This window comes from Triticum dicoccoides, chromosome 6A (assembly GCF_002162155.2).
Source record: "Triticum dicoccoides isolate Atlit2015 ecotype Zavitan chromosome 6A, WEW_v2.0, whole genome shotgun sequence".
NCBI lineage: Eukaryota > Viridiplantae > Streptophyta > Magnoliopsida > Poales > Poaceae > Triticum > Triticum dicoccoides.
This window is the reverse complement of record NC_041390.1, coordinates 426,453,761-426,478,059: the sequence shown is the minus strand read 5'-3', so window position 1 is coordinate 426,478,059 and position 24,299 is coordinate 426,453,761. Positions and strand designations below refer to the sequence as shown.

The following is a 24,299-nucleotide window of genomic DNA, read 5'->3' as shown; positions in this document are numbered from 1 at the left end:
AAGCCTCCAAGTGGGAGGTTTGCTCTCCACTCAGTAGGATTTTTAAACGCTTACGCGAGCACTGGGCTGCAGCTAAGCCCCCGAGTGGGAGTCTGGCTCTCCACTCGGTAGGAATTTTCAAACTTAGGCGAGTGCCTGACTGCAGCTAAGTCTCTAAGTGGGAGAACTTAGGCGAGTACTGGACTGCAACTAAGCCCCCGAGTGGAAGGATTGCTCTCCACTCGGTAGGATTTTTTCAAACTTAGGCGAGTGTCTGACTGCAGCTAAGTCTCTAAGTGGGAGAACTTAGGCGGGTACTGGACTGCAGCTAAGCCCCCGAGTGGGAGGATTGCTCTCCACTCAGTAGGATTTTTCAAACTTAGGCGAAACGGATTCGCAGCTAAGTCACCCACTGGGGGATTTCGTATGCAAACAAGAGTGACAGCAATTATTGGAACACTCTTGTCTTTGATAAAAATGTACTGCAGAAAATTTTTCCTTATTACATCTCGTCCGAGTGAGAATTCAAGTGTAAAATGGGCGGAGTAGTTCCGCATTCCAAGCTTGTGGCTCGTCGATCCGGCGACCAACGTTGTAGAGATGATATGCTCCATTGTGGAGGACTCTGGTGATGATGAAGGGGCCTTCCCAAGTAGGAGCAAGTTTGTGTGGTTTCTGCTGATCCACTCGGAGGACCAAATCTCCTTCTTGGAAGGCTCGGCTCTTCACATTTCTGGCATGGAATCGACGCAAGTCTTGCTGATAGATGGTCGATCTGATCATAGCCATTTCCCTCTCCTCCTCTAGGAGGTCGATTGCGTCTTGCCGGGCTTGCTCTGCTTCGTCTTCGTTGTAAAGCTCGACTCTGGGGGCGTTGTGAAGTAGATCACTCGGCAGGACGGCTTCGGCTCTGTAAACCAGAAAGAATGGCATTCTTCCAGTCGACCGGTTCGGGGTGGTCCTCAGTCCCCACAAAACTGACGGAAGCTCGTCGACCCAAGCGCCTGCTGCGTGCTTGAGATCACGCATCAGTCGAGGCTTCAGTCCTTTGAGAATTAGACCATTTGCTCTTTCAGCTTGTCCATTCGACTGGGGATGCGCGACCGACGCGTAGTCGACTCGTGTGACTTGAGAGGCGCAAAAAGCTCTGAACTTGTCTGAATCGAAGTTTGACCCATTGTCAGTGATGATGCTATGCGGGACCCCATATCTGAATATCAACTCTCTGACGAAACTGATAGCAGTGCTGGCATCAAGATTTTTGATAGGCTTGGCTTCAATCCATTTGGTGAACTTGTCGACTGCCACAAGCACATGCGTGAATCCGTTCCTGCCTGTTCTCAGTGGACCAACCATGTCCAGTCCCCAGACAGCAAAGGGCCAGACGAGTGGAATGGTCTTCAGGGCTGATGCAGGCTTGTGTGACATGTTGGAGTAGAACTGGCAGCCTCCACACTTGTCGACTATCTCTTTTGCCATCTCATTTGCTCTTGGCCAGTAAAATCCCGCTCGGTATGCTTTAGCCACAATGGTCCGAGAGGATGCATGGTGACCACAGGTCCCCGAGTGGATATCATCAAGGATTATCTGACCCTCTTCTGGTGTTATGCACTTCTGACCGATTCCAGTCGCGCTTTCCCTATACAACTGTCCCTTTATGACTGTGAAGGCCTTGGATCGGCGGACGATCTGTCGAGCCTCTTCCTCGTCCTCTGGGAGTTCTTTCCTCAAGATATACGCGATGTATGGTACCGTCCAGTCGGGAGTGATTGCCAAGACCTCCATGACTAGGTCGACCACAGCAGGAATTTCGACTTCAGTCGGATCTGTGGCACTTTTCGGTTGCGGGGCTTCTTCTGTAAAAGGATCCTCCTGGACTGACGGCGAGCGGATGTGCTCCAAAAACACATTGCTGGGAATGGCTTCTCTCTTGGAGCCTATCTTTGCCAGATCATCAGCTGCTTGATTTTTTAGTCGGGGGATGTGATGAAGCTCTAGCCCCTCGAATTTCTTTTCTAGCTTTCTTACTACGTTGCAGTAGCCAGTCATAGCTGGGCTTCTAACGTCCCACTCCTTCATCACCTGATTAACCACCAAATCTGAGTCGCCATAGACCATGAGGCGCCGGACGCCGAGTGAAATGGCCATGCGCAACCCATACAAGAGTGCTTCATATTCTGCTTCATTATTGGAGGAATCGAAGTGGATCTGGAGAACATATCTGAGCTTATCTCCTTGGGGGGAGACCAAGACTACCCCAGCACCGGAACCATTCAGCATCTTAGATCCATCGAAGAACATGGTCCAGTGCTCCGAGTGAACTTGAGTCGGAAGCTGCTATTCAATCCATTCGGCGACGAAATCTGCAATTGCTTGGGACTTGATAGCCTTCTTTGCTTCAAATTTGATATCTAGGGGAAGGAGTTCAATCGCCCATTTCGCCACTCGACCAATTGCATCTCTGTTATGCAAGATCTCTGACAGTGGAGCGTGCTGACGACTATAATGGAATGGTCAGAGAAGTAGTGTGCAACCTTCTTCGTGGTCATGTAGATCCCATATACAAGCTTCTGGTAATGGGGATATCTTTGCTTCGAAGGGGTCAAAACTTCAGACACATAATATACTGGGCGCTGAACTCTGAAGGCCTTTCCTTCTTCTTCCCGCTCGACCGTAAGTACTGTACTGACAACTTGTCCCGTGGCCGCAATGTACAGCAGCAGAGGCTCTTTACTGATTGGGGCAGCAAGCACCGGCTGGGTGGAGAGCAGAGCTTTGAGCTCTGCAAACGCTGCGTCAGCTTCTGGAGTCCACTCGAACTTGTCAGACTTCTTCATCAGTCGGTAAAGAGGCAACGCCTTTTCACCGAGACGAGAAATGAATCGACTTAGAGCGGCCAAGCAACCTGTAAGCTTCTGGACATCGTGTACACGCACAGGGCGCTTCATCCGGAGTATGGTGCCAACTTTCTCGGGATTGGCGTCGATTCCTCGTTTGGAAACGAGAAAACCGAGTAACTTTCCACCTGGAACTCCGAATGTGAACTTTGATGGATTGAGCTTGATATCGTATCCCCTGAGGTTAGCAAAGGTTTCGGCAAGGTCAGTCAGTAGGTCGGAACCTTTCCGTGACTTAACCACAATATCATCCATGTATGCTTCTACGTTCCGACTGATCTGAGTGAGCAAACACTTCTGAATCATCCTCATGAACGTGGCTCCAGCATTCTTGAGGCCGAAGGGCATGGTGACATAACAGAAGCACCCGAATGGGGTGATGAAAGCTGTTTTGATTTCGTCGGGTCCATACAGACGGATCTGATGGTACCCTGAATAAGCATCTAGAAAAGACAAACGCTCACACCCCGCGGTCGAGTCAACTACCTGGTCGATGCGGGGGAGAGGGAAATGATCTTTCGGGCAGGCCCGATTGATGTGTTTAAAGTCAATGCACATGCGAAGTGACTTGTCCTTCTTGGGGACCATGACAACATTGGCAAGCCACTCGGAGTGGTAAATCTCTCGGATGAACTCCGCTGCTAAGAGTTGAGCCACCTCCTCGCCAATAGCTTTCCTCTTCTGGACGGCGGACCGTCGAAGATGTTCTTTCACAGACTTGAACTTCGGGTCGACTCATAGACGGTGCTCAGCCAGCCCCCTGGGAACTCCAGGCATGTCAGAAGGCTTCCATGCGAAGATGTCCCAGTTCTCACGGAGGAACTGGATGAGCGCTTCTTCCTATTTGGAGTCGAGCATCGTTGAGATGTGAGTCGGGGCGGCATTGGGGTCGGTCGGGTGAATGTGAACTGGCTTAGTTTCACCGGACGACTGAAAAGCTGATTCTGAAGTTGGCTTCTTGGCTCGCAGCAATTCACTCGGATCAGCAGTCTTCTGGTACTCTTGCAGTTCGACTACTGACATCTGAGCATCAGCGATCTTTGATCCTTTCTGAAAACACTCCTCTGCTTTCTTCCGATTGCCTGTAACGGTGATCACGCCTTTGGGGCCGGGCATCTTCAACTTGAGATACACATAGCACGGTCGAGCCATGAAGCGTGCATAAGCTGGTCGGCCTAGAATAGCATGATAAGCACTTTGGAAGTCCACAACCTCAAATGTCAACTTTTCCTTGCGTTAATTATTTGAATCACCAAAAACCACATCGAGAGCAATCTGGCCGAGTGACTCGGCTTTCTTTCCAGGAATGACTCCATGGAAACTCATGTTGCTGGCACTGAGCCTGGACATCGGAATGCCCATCCCTTTCAACGTTTCTGCATACAGTATGTTCAGGCCGCTGCCACCATCCATCAGAACTTTGGTCAGTCGAGTGCCTTCGACAATTGGATCGACCACCAGAGCTTGCCTCCCAGGGGTGGCAATGTGCGCAGGGTGATCGGACTGGTCGAACGTGATGGCAGCCTGAGACCACTTCAGGTAGCTGGGTGTTGCCGGAGCAACCATATTCACCTCACGGTTAATGACTTTCAGTCGACTTTTGCTTTCGACATCAGCAAAAATCATCAGGGTGGAATTGATTTGGGGGTATCCATCGTCACTATCTTCCTTGTCCTCAACCTTGTCCAACTCTTTTTCCTTATCTTTGGACTGTTTGCCCTGAAACTGCTGGATCAGGAGCCGGCACTGTCGAGTGGTATGCTTTGGGTAAATAAAATTACCCTCTTCATCTTTCTTGGTGTGGATGTGGCATGGCAGATCCAAAACATCATTTCCATCTTGATCCTTGACTTTCTTGGGCTTCCAGGGGCCTTTGGGTTTTCCCTTGAAATTTCCCTGGGTTACGGCCAGGGCCTCCCCAGGGGCGGCTGGCTCGGCCTTCCGCTTCTGCTTCCGACTGGAATTGCCTCCGGATTCCTGGGCGACTGCTTTCTGCTTGCCACTCCGGAGTCGATCTTCATCTTCTCCGTTAGCGTATTTGGTGGCAATTTCCATCATCCGATTCAGAGACATTTCTCCGGTCCGACCGAACTTCAGGTTCAACTCTCTGTTCTTGATGCCTTCTTTAAAGGCACAAACTGCTTGGTGATCCGGTACGTTCTCAACTATGTGATGCAAAGTGATCCACCTCTGGATGTAATCCCTCAGAGTTTCACTCGGTTTCTGCACGCAAGACCGCAATTTTGTAAAGCCTGCTGGTCGCTTGCATGTTCCTTCAAAGGTCGTGACAAACACTCGAGAGAGATCCTCCCAAGTGTAGATGCTGCTGGGTGCTAACTGATTCAGCCACGCTCTGGCCGAGCCCTCTAACAGAAGGGGCAAATGCTTCATAGCCACCTCATCATTGCCGCCACCAATCTGGACAGCCACTCGGTAGTCTTCGAGCCAAGTGTCAGGCTTAGACTCGCCGGTGAACTTGCTGACTCCAGTCGCCAACCGAAAGTTGGGAGGAATCACTGCGGCCCTGATGGCTCGACTGAAACACTCTGGCCCCGAAACACGTACTCTGCTGCTGGCAGGCGCATCTCTGTTGTGGCCTTCCTGATGAGCCTTGTTCCTATCAACCAAACCGTGAACAAGGATAGATCTCGCGTCAAAGCCTGGGTCCCTGGGGTCGACTGGAATCCTCTGCCCAACACTATGAGGGCGCCTGTCATCTCGATGTCGAGGTGCATATGACCCACTCCTCAGGGGAGGGGTTGGCACTCGACGTCAATCATCACAATCGGATCGGTGATCATACTGCTCATTCCTTCTGTACTGATCATGCCGGTCACCACGTCCCTCACGCCTCGGGGGCGATCTCAGGCTGTGAGCCGACTGGACTGTATCTGTTGCAACGGATCGACTGTGGATCCTATTCCGCGACTGAGAAACAGCGGAATTCTGGTTTCCCGCTGCCCAGAGCAACGCTCTGATCTGCAACAAGCCCCTGCCAGCCTCCGACTGGGAGGGCTGAATCGATTCTGCTATACGGGCCGCAGCGGCCAAATTCTGAACTGGGGTTCGGTATACCTGCGTCGGCGGGAAGAGCTGACGTCGACTAGACTCGGGAGCCCGCTGACGCGCTTGCTCGTCGAGTGCTCGCTGGAGATTCTCCAGTCGAGTGCGCTCGGCCAAGTTAGCCAAGCGCGCGTCCTCCAAGGCCCGGGCCTCGGGGGTCTCTCCGACGATAGGAGTGTGGAGTGTGTCCATGTTCCGGCGGCGAAGCTCCTCTCGCTGTAATGACGTGAGAGGTTCGGGGAGATACTCATCGTGGGGATGTGACGGGTCGCCCCCACCCGCGCCTCCATCAGCGCGAGGGAAACCGGGAGGACTGTGCGTTCCATCGACCGCCAGAACCTCAGCCGCTGGGTCGCCGCTGTCGCACTCGGATGCGGTCTCCGCGGAGCCAATCGACGGGTCGAACAGGCCGCAGAGGGATTCGTCGGGCTCGATTGCCGCGACTTGTGGGGCGGCCGACTGGCGAGCCACGACATGCCTCACCCACCTCTGAAGTCTCGACCGACCGGAGCGCTTGCGCCAGTGGGAGACAGAGCAGGGAGACGACACGGGGGCCGACCAATACTGGGTCGACGGCTGCCGCAGGAGGACGCCACGAACGCATGCGTGGAAGTGCGTCGCACCGCGGACGGGGAGCGCGTCGATGTCGAGTGGTGCCTCCTGAAGCCAGGCGGAGTCGTCGGCGATGAACGTGAGCGCGCCGAGGCGGATCTCGCGGCCCTCCACCAAAACTCCGCACGAAACCATGATCAAAGGGATCGGAAAAATCGCAACTTCTCCAACTAGGCGCTAAGACTCCGGCCCCACGGTGGGCGCCAACTGTCGTGGTTCTAACTCTGACAGTGATGTAGGGGGGTGTGTATGGAGAGGCTAGATCTTAGCTATGGAGGAGTTGTAAGCACGCGAGGATTACGAGTTCAGGCCCTTCTTGGAGGAAGTAACAACCCTACGTCTCGGTGCCCGGAGGCGGTCGATTGAATTATGCGTGTGTGAATAACAGAGGTGCGAACCCTTCATACTGAGGAGGGGGTGGCCTATATAGAGTTCGCCGGTCCTCTCCTGCCCTCAGTAATGCAGGGTTTAAGGTACATTTAAGGTTGGGCGTTCCTGGTAACGCCCCTAATAAAGTGCTATAATGACCATAAAGACTACTTAATAGCCGACCGTTTGCCTGCGGAGTGACTTTGGGTCTCCTGGCAGTCGAGTGGTTGGCTTCATGGTCGAGTGATAGCTTCTTGGTCGAGTGTCTTGAATCCGTCGAGTGGGATACCTTCAAGTCGATTGAAAGGTGACTTCTTCTAGGGATGTCCTTGGGTAGGGCTCTTTGGACAGGTCCGTGCCCCTACCCTAGGTACATAGCTTCATCACCTGGGACTTGGCTGATTTCTTCTCCGTCTTCACGCATGTCTTCCGCTTCCGATCCTTCTTGCTCCTTAACTTCTCCATGGCTAACTCCTTGATACATGAGTATGCATAGTGTGTCCGTTTGAGGTAGTAGCCATGTCTCATGTGCATCAAAGTGGAATCGTGAGAGGAGAGATGTCACCTCGGTTTCGAGAGCTCTTGCACGTGCCCGTGTCATGGGTCTTCTAGGCACTTGGTGAGACGATGATAGGTCCATGGGGATGACCTTGGGATGCTCCGCATTAATGACATTCTCCACCGCTATCTTCACTATGAAAATCGAGAAGCCGACATGTCCCAAGGTGTCATCAGCAAAGAGAGCTTCGCGCCACGCTCTCAGGATCTCGTAGGCTGATATGGGCGTGCACGACCGAAATCTAACCGGTCCAGATATCATGAACAAGATCTCCGGCGATCGTCCCGGAACACGTCGATGGCCAGATCGAGGAGGAACGATCATGTAGGGTGTTGTCGTGATGTGAGAAGAGCACGAGGACCGCCACCTTAATCATCACGGCGGCAGGCCCCCACGCCGCCCGATCCAGCCTGTCGCCGCCAGGCCGGGCGCCGACACCACCATGGTGCCTAGCAGTCAGCGCCGTCAGGCACCACCGCGCCATCCTGCAGCCACGTCCCAGAGTTGTCGATCCGCCCAAGCCCATCCGGGTCGCGCAAGATCGGCGCTAGGAGATGGAGCAGACCTCACGCGGATCGACACCACCACCGGAAGACTATCGGAGGCACCATCCACCACCGCCACACCTGGCGCAAGGGGCAAGTGCTGCACCACCGAGACGAGGACGGACACGAAGGCAATCCGAAGGCCGGCGGCGCCCATATCTGGACCACCAGCCCCGGCCGTCAACGCTCCGTCCCCGCCACGTTCCTAAGCATCCTCGTCGCCGTCGGCCCTTGCCAAACACACGGCGAAGACCTCCGCCCCACCCCGCCGCCGACCCATGCAGATCGGGAGTGCGCCGCCGAGCCGCCGCCACACGCCATCGAGGCCGAGAGAAAGGGGAGCGGAGGTTGCCCAGGGGAACCACCCCGCCGCCGCTGTCATTGGATCCCGCCCGGGCTTCGCCGGCGGCGCCTCCAGCAGCGGCGAGACGTGGAGGATCATGTGTCACTAACCGTGTGCACGTGTGCGTGCGTGCGTGCGTGCGTGTGTGTGACATATGCTTGGTCTCGATCAAGTGTTCACATATATCCTAGCTGCCATTTCTAACTCCACTACCTTTTTGATTGATTTCCATAGAAATATTAAAAGATTGACATCTTTAAGATTTTTTCTGTATAGGTTGTTGGATTCATAAAAAAATTTCTGCATTGAAAACTTTTAGGATTTCTCTGCATTGATACCTCGCATGGCCCCCCTACACCGCGTTCTTTTCCAACACTGCCTACGGGATGCTCACGCCGATGGTCGCCTTGATGTTGCCCATCGCAGAACCTTTGTCTCCAAACCGGGTCCTGTCCAAGTTGAATCGGTGTAGAAGTTCTCTTCGCCCCGCCAGTCTCAGAAAAATAGAAAATCTCGAAAAGAAAGAATTGCTTGTTTTCGTGTGTCCATGAAATTGGAAGAATCAAATGTACAAAACATCTTAATTCTGTGGTTTTTCAGATTCCTTTGTTTTAGAATCCTGCGAATCAAAGAAGTCATAAAATTCATGAGAAACCAGGAGATACTAGTAGAACAATTTTTTACCTCTCACGATTCTCATGCCACGGCCTAGAATTTAGATTCTACTAGCCAGCTAGCTAGTATAGCAATGCTGCGATTGATGATGACTCTAAATAGTTACCAATCATCATCAATCAGTAAAGAATTTTGGTAAAGCTCCTCTACAGATGGAAGGTGCTCAAGAATCTACGAGCCTAGCTCGGCAGCCTTTCAACTAGACCTGGCCATGGGCAGCCCGGCCCGGCTGGCCCGGCCCGACCCGGCCCGAAAAAGCCCGACCCTGCCCGGCCCGACGCTGCTCCCGGGCCGGGCTTGGGCCTAGATTTTGAGCCCGGTGGCCTGGCCGGGCCGCGCCGGGCCTGGGCTCGTCATTTTTGCCGTTTTCTGAAGGGGCTCAGCAGGCTTTTGCATGTTCGGGCCGGGCTTGGGCTCAAAAACTAGGCCCGATGGCCGGGCTGGGCCAGGCTCGGGCCCAGGTTTTTTGGCTCGGGCTTGGCTAGGCCTGGCCCGAAGCCCGGCCCGGCCCGAGGTTTGGCCAGGTATACTTTCAACACAGAAAAGGGAGGCACGTTTCATCAGGGGCCATCTTCTTCTTCTGGTAACTGTTGAACAGTGTTTTATATACACACCAAACTTTCTCCCAAATTAAAGTGAGAGGCCGTGCTTCCTATCCCTAAAATTATTATTTAGGAGTCTTCTTTAGGTTTTCTGTTAAAATGAAAAAGCTACAAAAACAAAAGCAAAATCCCAAGAAACAGGGCCTAACTCACGACTTACTGACCAGCCATGATACAACAAGAAGAAAGAGCCCGGGAACGAAGAACGCGCGGTGTTAGAATAAATCCGAGGCGCTCCGTCGATCTATCGAGGACCAATCAATCACACAAGCACGACACCGAGATTTGTTAACGAGGTTCACCATCATGGCTATATCCCTGAGGCCTGACTATGGGCGCTCCTCCCCGTGACACCGTCACAATACCGCACCCCGGCCGCCCGGGCGCCGGCACACGCCGCCGGCTCCCCCTTGCGTGCCTATACTATTATGTTGGCATAGGTTACATCATGTGTCTACCCCCACTATATATGAGAGACCTAGGATACAAGTGTCCTACTAGGACACGACTCCATATCCTATCTAAACACAGTACAACTACAAGTCCAACTGTAACCTACCTTGTACAATAATATTCGACACAACTCTAACACGCGGCACCTTCTAGTCTTTCTTCATGCATGCTCCTCTTTTTTTTTTGTCAATTTGAGATTGGTTTTACCATGCTTGCCGCGTGGTGCATGCTCTTCTCCTTGATTGGCCTTTGGTTGCGCGAGCACATGTACACGAGTGACTGCAAAACGTCTGAAGATCGGTGAGCCAAGCGTGTAGTGCAGCACCGTCCGTCACAGACTCACAGCGCCGAAATACATTTCCGTAACCTCCACGCACATGAAATGAAACATCCTTCTCCGGGCGGACGAGGTGGACGTTGGCGTCGTTTCCACCAAGCGCAGAAAAAGGACGAGGTTTTCAGTTTTCACCAAGTGGTAAAGTAGGAAAAGGCCTTCACACAGATTTCACCAAGCGGTGAAACGCACACGGATTTGCCCGTCAAGCAAGCGCTGCAACGTTAGTCAAAAGGAGCGATCGCATCGGCCGTAAAAACCCCAAGTTTCTACCGCGGAAAATTCAGTGGCGAACCGCGTGAAATCTGAATATATATGTGCAATGTTGCTGTCAAGCTAACCAACAACGTTTCCGGGCCATGGATCCTGACGAGAGGTCTTATCTACCGATCCGAACGTGGGAGGCGCTAAGATATGTTTACGCCACTGGCCCGATCGCCCTATCTCAATCGCCCGTCAAAAGCCAGCATCATTAGCTCTACCAGCGGATACAGCCAAAGCGTGGTGTCGCTCTCCCACTCCGATTCCATTTCAGTCGTCAGTGCCGGCGCTGTAGCAGAATGAAAATAACGTGCTGTGCTAACCTTCGTTTTTTCTTTCTTTCAAGAAACATAATTTTCCCGAGAAACCTCGGTGCTAATACGTAAGCTTTGGTGTTAGCAGTCTACTGCTACGAGGCCTTGTGTTGCTATGGAATAGCAAAAAGGTATGAAATCGAGCTCTTTTTAGGTACTTTTTTCAACACTATACAAATGCAAACACTTGTATATGCACATATTCACTCACTTCAATAAACGCACGCACACACATCCTATCCCTATGAGCATCTTCAAGAGATTGCTAGCACGTCATCTTGAGATTGATGAAATCGGCACAAACACCTTCATAGTCGAGGAGAACGTCTCCTTTCACTGAACGCACATCGTCAGATGTCCTAAAATAAATTTAAAAAAATGTGACCACCAATGTGCTTAGTTCACAGTACCTTTTCTACTTGAGAAGCATAGTAGATAATATAAACACATTCCTCTTTGTGCCATCAGTTTTGAACTTCAAATGTTGCCTAACTTTTCTTTCACATATTAACCATAGTTTTAAATAGCCGGCTATAGCCCCGCTATAGCTCTGCTATACCTGTTTGAGGATATTGCCGTTAAATGATTTCATATACAATTTACCGCTATAGCCCGCTATAGCTGTTTTTAAGGGTTGCCGCTAAATGCCATAGCCCGGTATTTAAAATATTGATATTAACTCAACTACCTGAAACTGCACATCTCTTAGCCCTGAGTAGCAATACTGAAAATTGTGCCATATTGGCAAGCACAACAATGACATCTAGAGTTCAAGCTTTATATGAAGTGGCAGGTGGGATAAGAGTGTGTTTGATTGAGTTGTGGATTTTGAAAAAACTGCCGTGAGGTATGAACTATGGAAAATCTGAAAGTTGTTTGGTTGAGACAGCTTTGAGAGTGTGGATTTGTCATGAACTGTCTGTAATGTCCATGGAAAAAATATGTTTATTTTTAAAAAAGAGGATTGACCCCGGCCTCTGCATCAAGCGATGCGCACAATTATTTTATTATTTAAAGTGGCAAAAAAGTACAAAACTCATCTCATGTACAAAAGCATAAGCATAAGTGAATCATGAAAAAAATGTTTATAAGCTAAAATTGAACTTAAAGTAGTGATTTGTACATTGGTTCATGCAATGAACATTATTCACATTATTTTCGACAGGTCATGTACATCTTCTTTGTTAACGAAAACAGAATTTTTTAGGTTTCCTCTGTCTCGCGCCGGCTTCGCCGTTGGATCGCCTCGTCACCGGTGGCCTTAGGGCCATGGCAGCGTGATGGATCACGACCTTTACCTGCGGGAGGGCTCCATCTTTAGATGTTTCTTCAAGTTTTGTTAGGGTTTGTGTCCTGCTCGGAAAGAGGAGACGACGGCGGCTTTCTAAACATGAAATAAGATTCTCCCCGCCTAGTCCTCGTTTCAATGGTGCGTCTAGCATAGTCGGGCGGCGTGTAGATGTGTGTCTCCGGTGGATCTGTCATTGGTGGATTTGCTCGGATTTTGTCGTAGTTCATCTACATTTGTGTGTCTTTAGGGTGATCCTTCCGATCTATGCTACTCTTTAACGGTGGCGGTTCCTGTCCTGATGCGTTAGTCCAATGGGGTCTTAGCACGACGATTTCCCAACTGTCTACAACAACAAAGTTTGCTCGGCCCTAGCGAGGGAGGGGGATGACGGCGGCGTGCCTTCGGTTCGCTTCAGTGCTTGTAATGGTCGTTAGGTGGTCTACAGATGGATGCAATTTTTATTATTCAGTGTTTGTTGTACTACCATGACCGAAGATGAATAGGTTTGAAAGTTTTTCAGAAAAAAAATGAAAACAACTTTTCAAAAAAAGAACTTTTTTGATAAGTGGCCCTTTACTACTTAAAAAAATGTATATGTTAGAAAAAGATCACGTGGGCAATCGCAATTTGCATAAAGAAACTGTCTGTGGTAATCTAGTCCTTGTTTGATGTTGTTAAATCTCTGATGTGACATTCTAAATCTAGTCCTTGCATCCATGGAAGAGGTAGTGCCCGTACTTGTCCGTGGAGATGGCGATCCGGCCATGGGCAACCCGGCCCGCCCGACCCGGTCCGGCCCGACGCTGCTCCCGGGTCGGGCTCGGGCCTAGATTTTGAGCCCGGTGGCCTGGCTGGGCCGGACCTGGGCCCGTCATTTTTGCCGTTTTCTGAAGGGACCCGGCCCGAGGCTCAAGGCCCGGCGGGCTTTTGCATGTTCGGGCCAGGTTGGGCCAAAAACTAGGCCCGATGGCCGGGCCGGGCTCGGGCCCAGGTTTTTTGGCTCAGGCTTGGCTAGGCCCGGCCCGGCCCGAGGTTTGGCCAGGTATAATCCCGGGACAGTGAAAGCCAAGTTGGCCATCGCACTGTGGCCGCAGTGGACAGACACTCCATGTTTTTGTCATCTGCCAATCCAGGCGCAGCTGATTCAGGCCCTTGAATTCTGAACTGTAAATCAAGACCTGATTACAGCAACGCCACTGTGCAATCTCAGCTCAGACGGAGGCGATAAGGACTGTTTCTGAGCATGAGCTTTTTGCTGGCTCCTAGGTTTCGATTGGATGAGGAGTTAATCAGTAGAGTGGGACTCACACACGCCGGCTCGCCGCACTGCAGAGCTGCATGCGTGTGCTGCCGAGCTCTGCCGGATCTGTGGCGCGATGCATGTGTGCGTGCTTGAGCAAATCTCCCCCCGGATTTGCCTTGCCTTGTGGTGACTTGATGCACTAGCTACCAGTAGATTCAGAAAGATGGACTCAATAGCGGTTGCACGGCTCAGCTGTCGACGAGCGATTGATTGATGGGTGAGAGCTAGAGCCAAGTTTATGGCAACAGCTAAGCACGCCTCGGCTGTCGACGATGATTGACGAGTGAGTGAGCGAGCGAGCTAGGCACGCACGCACGCATGGTTATCTACCAGATGTGGACGATCTTAGCTCTTCTGTGCGCCAGAATTGTAGTCTCCAAGTTTCCTGTCGGTTCAGCTGCTTTGCGCCTCCACCTCTGCTGGGGAGCGGCATGCGCACACGTGAACAAGTTTAGGACAATAGCCAGGCGTAACAAGACGGCCTACACTTTTTGCACGCGCACCTGCAGTTTGCTATTCTCTCCGTGCTAAAACACAATGCGCATTTTGTTTCGTTAATAAGGAAACCTCTGATCAATGACTACTACGATATGTGGATTATATGCTAATAAAAAATGGCAACCGCGAGAAAAGTACTTTAGGAAACAAATACGGTGACGTGGTAAATTTCATGGCACATAACACCCGTTTGTGTTAAATAATCATCAATCAAAGTCTTGTCTTCACAAAACAAAAACAAAAAAAAGGTTCCAGCCAAATGACAGCTCTTCCTTGGTAGTACAATCCCAAGTGATAATTGCAGATTCATTTATGAATAGAATTCATCTGATGTGCGAGGACCTTTCTCCGGAGATTCTGCAGGGGTCCTTTTAGTGGAGCTACAGTACCACTACCAGCTGGTCAGTTGCATTGCAGTGTCCTGTAATATTAATGCCGCTGCATATGCTTCCATGCTTCATACAGCTCGTGATGATACTGCGGCACCATCTCCTTTCACTGCCATGGCTACAGATATAATGGTGCAGTATCGATGTGCAAGGTAAATTTAACAGGGCTCAGCTTACGACACTCGAGTATCTCAAGACAACAGCACAGGACAGGGGTAAGGAGATAAACATAAAAGCTGAAACGTTGGCAGGGGAAACGCCTCAGAAATAAGCAAAGAAAGCTCTCCGTTGAGCACCATTTTGGCGCATCATGGCACTAGCTCATTTTCAGGATCTTCCACCTGAGTGCATGCTACAGGTATTTCCTTGCAAGAGCCCTGACCTTGGTATTGAAATGAGAGGATGTGATGCGAGAACCAGGCAAGTAGAGTGGATTAAGGAATATCTGCACAGCAAAAACATGCAGAAATATAAGTAGAAATCTAGCACGACTGCGCAAGCAAGAAGAATGCTGGAATGGAATGCATGACAACATCCTGATCCTTGTGCAGCTCTATGACGTATAAAAAGAGCTCATGCGACACTAATGAAGTTTTTTTCATCCGGCTGCAAATAGTAGGATATGGACATAGAACATAGGAAACACATCACCATCATCTAAAGATGGCATTTCAACGCGTGTATTTTTTATATATATTCATATGAATGTCTGACTTAGTTTAGAACAGCAATCAAAATAAATGTAGCTTTCTCAGTACACAGCTAACAGTTTACCTTGATGTAAAGTTCGTGAACTTCCTGAAAGAAGCTTTTTATACCATCTTCACTCCGTGAATCATGAAGCAACATAAATCTAGTATGTGATGAACTGGCTGTTAAGAAAACAACTAGCAAAGTGCCCTGTGTTACATTGGATCCAAAATAGACTAATACATGCTCAGAAACTTGAAACAAAATCGTGTGTATATAAATTTATTCCTCTTGTTTGTTTGAATGAGGCAGGGGAGGGACGGAGATGAGATGGTCTGGGGGAGTAAGGGGTTGCTCCAGGGGAAACCCTAGGATCTGGTGTTCCAGATCGGACGATGGCGGCACTGCGGTGTCGTCTCTCTTTTGGGAGCATCGTTTGCGGAGCAGCGCTGGATGTCAGAGGCAGGAGGTGGAGCGGCTTCGTCTTGCACGGAGCTTCGGTGGTGATGTCAAGTCATGCCTGACCGGCAGGTGCTACACTTTTTCATGCCTGGTCGGCAGGTGCTACGCACGACAAATCTTCCAAGGACTTCAAGCTGTGTCGACTGGTGATACCTGGCAGCATGGCGCTGAGGTGTATCAGTGGCGACCGCGACGTGCTCAGCTGTTTGCGCGCAGGGAGGAGGTGCCGTTTGGCGCCGTGGTGGCGTCAACGATAGCTAGACCGAGCAAGGTTGATGCATCAGTACGTTTCTGAAGATGGAGCGGTGGCAGTTGGCGGCGGCGGCATCTGAGTGCACGCCGGACCGGTGAGACCCATGCCTGGCAGGCGTCCTGGATGGGATCTCAGGTCTTAGATGTTAGATTTGGCTGCGATGTCTGTTTGGTATTAGGCCCAGACTATCTGCGCCCCTTCATCAGCTGGATAGAGATGCTTAGACGGCGGTTTTAGTCTTACTGTTGTATTACTTTGTAAGGTCTTGTGAGAATAATTAATAAAGTGGCTGTATGCATCGCCCATATGCAGAGGCCGGGGGTCATCCTCCTTTTTTTTTTTTAAACTTGTAGCCCATGCAAGGTCCTGAACAACATCTAATGCAGCATGCAAAATGAACTGATGCTGATAAGCCTGATCTTCTTTTCTGCGAGAGGAAGTAAATTGGGTCCTCATGAAACAACTGACTGAACATACGCTAATAGGATGACCTACAGGGAGAGGTAAATGCAATGCATGCCTCTACTGTTAATCATGTACAAAATATAAATATGAGAAATGGTGCATGCATTCTCGGTTGATCTCACATTTCTAGCATCCACGGTGAATGGCTCATCCTTTCTTTGAACCTTGTCAACGATCGAACAAATTTACAGATATGAACTGGGTACCATTTGATTAGTAAGATTGTCAGAGGTAGAGGGGTATGTAAAGGAGGAAGTAATAAAAGAGGAAGCCATTGGTAGTAGTAACAACTTGTCATGATCATTGGTTCATATAACATCCATGTCCTAGGTATTATAAAAATATATTATTTTTGCTAAGCGTCTACAATAAAATAGAATTTAAGAGTCCACCTCGAGTCTCAAGACGAAGAGGTTAGGCCTCCTTTGGTTTGCAGGAATTTTGTCGGAACTCTATATGATAGGATTTGCAAAGGAAAAATTCCTTTGAAGTCCTTTAGTTTATAGGAATGGATTCCTATTCCTATGTAGGATAGGAATCAATTCTTCACATTTTGAAGGAAAAAAACATTAGCCTAGACTCAATGGAAAAATTCCTATCCTATGCACCAAATAAAATCTCTTTCTCTAAAGGAATTGAGATGCATGTCATCTCACTTCCTATGATTTTTCTATTCCTATAAAATCCCTATCCTATGAACCAAAGGAGGACTTACTAGTTACTATGCCTCTATGAGGGGGGAAATAATGTGACAAGATCACAAGAGTTGCAAGTTTTCATCATTTGGTTATCTTAGAAAATAACTGTAAAGCTGATGTTTATAATACAGATGAACAATTTATTCTTGCTCGAGATGGGATGGACAGTAGATGTCCCATAAAGTAAGGTTGCAAACAAGTGATAATACTGTAATGAACAATACATGTGCACATTAATACATGATCTACTTTCAGATACAAGATTATGTGCATCGTGGATTCCATCAGTAGCAAAGGAATATGGGAACAAAACTACAATGAATATTTAACAAAGGCACGTATAAAAATACCACAAATGTAAGAAGTGGAGTAGAATATACATTAATTACTAAAGGGAATAAACTAAACGAATCATACTTTTGGAGCGGATCCAACTTCAGCATCATAGATTGGGATATCATTCTTACTGACAATCACAAAGCATGCTGTGCTCGCCATATCTGACAGGCAAATTGCAATTTGTTTATCTGAAAGTAGTTTAAAATTTCCGCAGACACTGAAACACAAATGTCATGACTACACAGCTAAAGCAAATTCATTTTTCAAATATTTGAAAATCACATAAGCATGAGACATGAGTAAGGCAACCTACCTCACCATGATACTATTATACATGAAGACATTAAGAACCAGGAACAGCTAAACAGTTGAAGTGTGTCATAATAGTAAGTAGCAGCAAGATAAATATCAGAGCATTCACTTAGCTAATATCAGATATATGATACAATATAGATGCCAAGTAAGTGAGAACATTACAGGGTTTAGACAATTCAATTCATTCTATCCACGAAACATTTGGCTTATGTAGTTTGCAGGTACAAAGCTACAAGCATCAATAGAGCTAAAGCTAAAGCAAAAATCAGGGAAGGACACCTATTTGTATGAAAAGATAGAAAATTGGAATTTTAACCATAAATATTCTTAACTTTTTGCAAAGAATATTTTTTGGTAAAAATAAATACCATAAATACCCTTAGCTGCATAGCATCCAACATAGCACAGTTGTCTTCTTAAAAAAATTATTATTTTTTGGTAAAACTATGCAGTACACTTTTAATTGCCGACTTAGTAAGAATGACAAGGCGTTATTCTTTAACTAATCTGTCAGGTGAAAAATTCCCCAATCATACAACCGGTGACGACACCAGTGCGCACTTCTGGGCGACTATACGTCTTTTTAGTTGCCTGCACGAAGAGAGCTAAAATTGGTGAACACCAGGATGCATTCACTAGTTGAATGGATCTACGAGTTGATGGATGGCTAAAATTGGCTGCCAATGACTTCCAACTTTACACTGTTTCTGGGATTAGGAATGCTAGAGATCAAGATTATCAGCTAACAAACCAGACCGGCGATTTTGGGGAACATATAGTCTACATGGCTAACATAACCCCCATCCTGGCTAATTTGAGCCTAGCTGAGTGCATGCCAGTAAGGGATGTTTGGTCATCCCTCGCCCGTTTCAGTTGGACATGGCTGAGTGAAAATGTTTCTGGGTTGGCTGCATTACAGGATTGGTGGGGATGTTGCATGCGAGAGCGTGTTTGGTTGGATTTGTCCGTAGATATTGCAATCACTATTTCTACAGGGTGGTGAATTTGCCCCCTTATGTTGTGGGGTGGGTGGTTTGGAAAACAGCCAAGTCCTTGTGATTAAAAAATTTGTACTTTGAATCTAAGTTGACTACTTATGTTGTTTCTTAGGAAAATATACAACACCATCCACTCAGCCGTCTGTAACACATGCCACATGGGATTTTTATCTAGGTGGAGGGGAGAGAATGAAGAGAGAGGAGGAGGGTGTCTATAATCCCTCAGACAGTCGATATCCAAAAATATCGCTCCTTATCAACAACCATTTATCTCGTCTGTCGAACCCTCGTATCCCGTGCTCCAACATGGCGATATCTTTTCCTTTTTTACGCTGCCTACTCCGGCGAGACCTGCATGACATTGCGCTGCTTGGGTCGACGCCGAGGCACCACTAGCCGGCCAAGGAGCATCTGCCATGGATGCCAGCGAGCACATGTTCTGCTACAGAGCATCAGCCCTATGACTTCGTTGTGCGAGGCCTTGCCAATCAGTGGGAGGACATCAATGGTGCCTAGCAGACCCAACGCTGCTAGATGGACAGCAGCGAGCCAGCAGAGCATGATTGATGCTCCTTCTCGTCGTCAATGTTCAACTTGTTGGCTAGGCAGAGCACCGTAGGACGGCGGTGCCTACGGACATAGCTTTTACTACTTGTCTAACACACACCTTGTCATCGGAGAGCATTGCGCTGGACTATGACTGTGCTCGCATCGTTGACTAGGGTGGAGGAGCGGCGGCGGCCAGACTGTGCAAGGTTTATTTTCAGTTCCTAATTTTGGGGGGTTGCAGATAGAAAATAGACAGACTGTTGTACAGGGAGTCTTCAATGCTGTCTAGAGGTGATTGCAACAGACGGGGTTATCTAAACTACTAACATGTCATTATGCACCATTAGGATGTAATCAAGATAGGCACGATGCAGTTAGAATTCTGATCTATGCGCAATTCATAAATTGAAGGGGGCTCTACAAGTAATAGCACTCGGAATTGTTTGGATCACTTGGAATTGTTTGGGATCAAAATCGCGTCACGAAAAATCTCATGAATCCTCGACGCCGCAATTGAACAACAAAATTGACAGGGAAGCAAAGACCGGATTGATAGGACCACCGCGCTCAGATTGGTCAGGGAATCCCGTTAAACTTACCTCATAGGCTCGAGGAGTCGAATGAATGGAGGGCGGAGAGATGCAAGTAGCGGCCGGAAGCACGACGGAGGTCAGCAGAGGAAACCCTAGCTTGGACGAAGACGTGGAAGAAGGTTTTTTTTCGATGGGAAGGAGGTGTCGGACGAGTAGTTTTGGCCCTTAGAGCATCCCGTACACCCAGTACCGGCAAAACATTTTTTAATATCACTTTTGTTCCGGCAGAACAGATTCCGTAAAATATTTTATTGTCCTGATAAAATTGCACAAACCTCAAAAAACATCAGTTAAATTACAATTGAATCCATCTAGACTGCTCCCACCGCGAGGATCTCGTGAGGGACAGAGGAGGAGCGTGTGTCTTGCCGATGACGGCGCCGCCTAGGAGCAAGATAAAGACCACAGGGATGAATGTGACGAGCAGGCAGCAGCTAGCTAGCTTGTGGCGGCAGCTAGCTTAGCTAGCTCGCGGGAGGGGACAGCGACGTGCGACAGCTCGCATGGGGCGGCGGCGGTGAGATTTGACCAGAATTTGGCTCGGGAAGCCATGGCGCCGTTGCGAGGAAAGTGGTTGGGACTGAAACTTCACTCCCGTCAAAGGAGAGGTGAGCCTTCAAAACCGAGCGAAATCTCGATATAGAGGAAATGGACTCGCGAAATCGGGATCTCACAAAAATTCAGGACGATCGGATTTGAAGGATTTGTTCGGGATGGGTTTATGGGATGCATTGTGCTTAAGTTGCTTAGAAAAATAAACTGTGATTTTTCTAAGCATTAGTGATTATCTCTACTTTTAGAGTGGGACTTGGTAGCTTCGTCTTTAGAGTTTAATTTTGTCTGTTTTTTCATCCCATCCCCATCATCTACCACTTGTTTTTTTTCACCCACAAAAAAACAAGTCGCACGACCCCTTGCCTGGTCATGTATCATCTTCTAGGGTTCACCGTTGCCACCTGCCACACCAAAAACGTTGGAGCGAAGATCCATCTATCTAGACTAGATCGATCTCTTCTCCCGTCGATGACGAGCCCTAGCTAGCTTTAAACGCATGTGGTGGTCGTGTGCAGCGGCGAAGAATGCGAGGCGAGAGCTGCCGGATTTGTCCGCCTCGTCGTGGCCGATGATCACGTCGCATGTGTCTGCGTCCTTCTCCAAACGGCAATGATAATGGAGGGAGCCACTGGGGCTGGCTAGGATCCCGATCGATGGACACGTTGGGTTGCCGCAAACCCTGGTTGATGATTTTCCCAAATGATAAGTGTCACACGTGTGGCACAAAGCAACATGGTCCAAACACCCTAATTACCATCCATTTTTCCACATTAAACAGATGACATCAGCGGAATCTTTTTGGTTTTTCAGACTTAAAAATGTTTTATCTCCTAAATAAAAATCCGATTAAAAATTTGTTTTCATCATTAAATTAGTCTTAATGAGATCTTCAAAACTAAATCTCACATTGATATGTTTCAACGACTTTTTTTGGGTCAAAAGTTGGCATGATGTTACACTGAAGTTGCCATGGTGTTTACACTAAAGTTGTCATGTTATGTTTTATCATTTTTTTCTAGATTTAAAGCTACCATTTTACTTCAACTACTTTTTATGGTAAATTTTATTAATTTATCATGGCTGTTTTAAGGAATTAACCACGACAATTTAATTCATGGATCATGACATTTTTTAGTAATTCATCATGGCAATTTTAGTTTATAAATCATGACAATTTTGGTATTTTCACCATGAAAATTATTTTTTGTATGAACCATGGCAAATTTTAGTGTATGTAAAAAATTTAAGTAATTCACCATGGCGATTTTAGTTTCTGGTCCATGGCAAATTTAAGTCATTGATCATGCATTTTTAAAGTAATTGATGACGGATTTTTTAATTATGAACCATGTCCAAATTATTTCATGGATCATGACAAAATTTAGTAATTCACCATGGGAAGTTTAGTTTTTTAATTCTCTTTTTTATAAAATGTCAAAATTTACTTTAAACGTAGAAGAAAAAGTAGATGAAACATATGACGGCAACTCCAGTGTAAACACCATGACAATTTATATGCAATAGACATGACAACTTTTGACCGCCAAAAAATATCATCAAAATATATCAATATGGGATCTAGTTTTAAAGTCTTCGTCGCGGCGGATTTAATGGTGAAACGGGATATTCAATCGGATTTTTCATTTAAGAAATAAAGCATTTCAAAGTTTGAAAAACTCAAAAGACTCCCGCTGACATCATCTGTTTTCATGTGTGTGTTGGCGTTTGGTCTGACCTCCTTCAACCCACACGTGTGACACTTATCAGGATCCATGATTTTTTCACACTTGAAGAGGGGAAAGGACAAATCAAGAGCAGGTAAGGAAATAGTTGGAATTGGATTCATGAACGTAGCAAGATTCTTATCATCATGATATGCAGCAACATGTTAACATAAGGTATATACACACTGGTTTGTTACTTGCACACCTATTAAGGACTAAACATTATTCTACAATTGTCTGTAGGCTCTTTCTTCAAATAACTTGTTATTCTTTCTTTGAAATGTTAGTTGTGTTCAACTTACTTCATGAATACAAATTACTAGCAAACTAGCACCAACATTACTTGCATCAAAACTCACATGTATCTACACGTGTGAGCATTTTATTTCTTTGTATTCATCACTACTTGTACTTGATCATGCTTCCTGCTATGTAGAAACAAGAAAAATAGATTTTCAGCACATTTTTTATCTCACACTCCATTATAACGCTTCCTAGAGCCGGGACGTCAAGGTATATTTTCCTCAACAAAAAAAAAGAATGGCACTTCTTGTCTGATTGTACCGAATGTTTGTAATCTGATTGTTGATACCGTCATTTACTTTAAAGTTGGATGCCTTGATCGATTGAGCAATAAACAAGAAAACTGCGCCATCTCTTTCTTTGTGGACATAATCAATCTTCTTCTTCATCCTTGAGAAGTATCTTTTTTTTCATTCTTGAGATTATCCTCGAGCTCGAGCAGCCCGAGTGTGGGGAGCACCACCGCGTGTTGGAGCGAGACTGGGAACGAGAATCCGATTGCTCAATGACACGATTAGCAAGCATTGTATAGCGTAATCACGCAGAGCGCGCCGCGTGACATGAATCCCGTCGAGCGCTGTCCAGATCGAGTACATGTCCATGGTGATCAACCACAACTTCGTGTTGGACCAATATGGTGATGATCGCAGGAAGCAGCGGCGTATCTAGCCCTCGTATCCCTGAACCCCTTCGAGCGCGACGACCACCACGACGGCTCCGTCCAGATCAAATACATGTCCTTGTCCTTGGTGATCAATCGTGGCTTTGTGGCGGCCGCGTCCCTTCATAGGGCACGAGGCCCTCTCCTGGCGGTTGCTTGGGCTAGGAGACGGGCAGGGGCGACGACCGAGGCGACAACAAGCTCAACCCTCGGTCGAAGAAGATGTTGAACAAGCTCAACCTTTAGTTAGCCCTAGGGATAGATCGAAAGGAGAAACGAGGATGAGATGCAGGGTGGACTAGTTTTTGCGTGGGCTAGGTGTTTTCATGCGGGACAAGGGGACAATCGTTGATAACCCACAAGTATAGGGGATCGCAACAGTTTTTGAGGGTAGAGTATTCAACCCAAATTTATTGATTCGACACAAGGGGAGCCAAAGAATATTCTCAAGTATTAGCAGATGAGTTGTCAATTCAACCACACCTGGATAACTTAATATATTCAGCAAAGTGTTTAGTAGCAAAGTAATATGATAGTAGTGGTAACAGTGGTAAAAGGTAATGGTAGCAAAAGTAATATTTTTGGGTTTTGTAGTGATTGTAACAGTAGTAACAGAAAAGTAAATAAGCGAAGAACAATATATGAAAAAGCTTGTAGGCATTGGATCGGTGATGGAGAATTATGCCGGATGCGATCGATCATGTAATAGTCATAACCTAGGGTGACACCGAACTAGCTCCAGTTCATCAATATAATGTAGACATGTATTCCGAATATAGTCATACGTGCTTATGGAAAAGAACTTGCATGACATCTTTTGTCCTATCCTCCCGTAGCAGTGGGGTCCTATTGAAAACTAAGGGATATTAAGGCCTCCTTTTAATAGAGTACTGGACCAAAGCATTAACACATAGTGAATACATGAACTCCTCAAACTACGGTCATCACCAGTAAGTATCCCGATTATTATTACTTCGGGGTTAACGGATCATAACACATAATAGGTGACTATAGACTTGCAAGATAGGATCTAGAACTCTCATATATTGATGAAAACATAATAGGTTCAGATCTGAAATCATGGCACTCGGGCCCTAGTGACAAGCATTAAGCATAGCAAAGTCATAGAAATATCAATCTCAGAACATAGTGGATACTAGGGATCAAACCCTAACAAAACTAACTCGATTACATGATAAATCTCATC

At 47.5% G+C, this 24,299-nt stretch overlaps 1 long non-coding RNA gene across 5 annotated transcripts; it reads right to left on the bottom strand.

Annotated features, from left to right (window-relative positions):
• Nucleotides 1-14,259: 14,259 nt before the first annotated feature.
• Nucleotides 14,260-20,036, bottom strand: LOC119317106. Of its 5 annotated transcripts, none has more exons than XR_005153520.1 (4): nt 19,856-20,036; nt 17,473-17,555; nt 15,262-15,374; nt 14,260-14,932 (listed from the first exon to the last, which is right to left on the bottom strand). It is a non-coding gene; the product is annotated as an uncharacterized LOC119317106 (long non-coding RNA). The 5 variants fall into 5 exon arrangements; XR_005153522.1 differs by having other exon boundaries at nt 15,262-15,359; XR_005153519.1 differs by lacking the exon at nt 17,473-17,555 and having other exon boundaries at nt 19,856-20,032.
• Nucleotides 20,037-24,299: the final 4,263 nt, after the last annotated feature.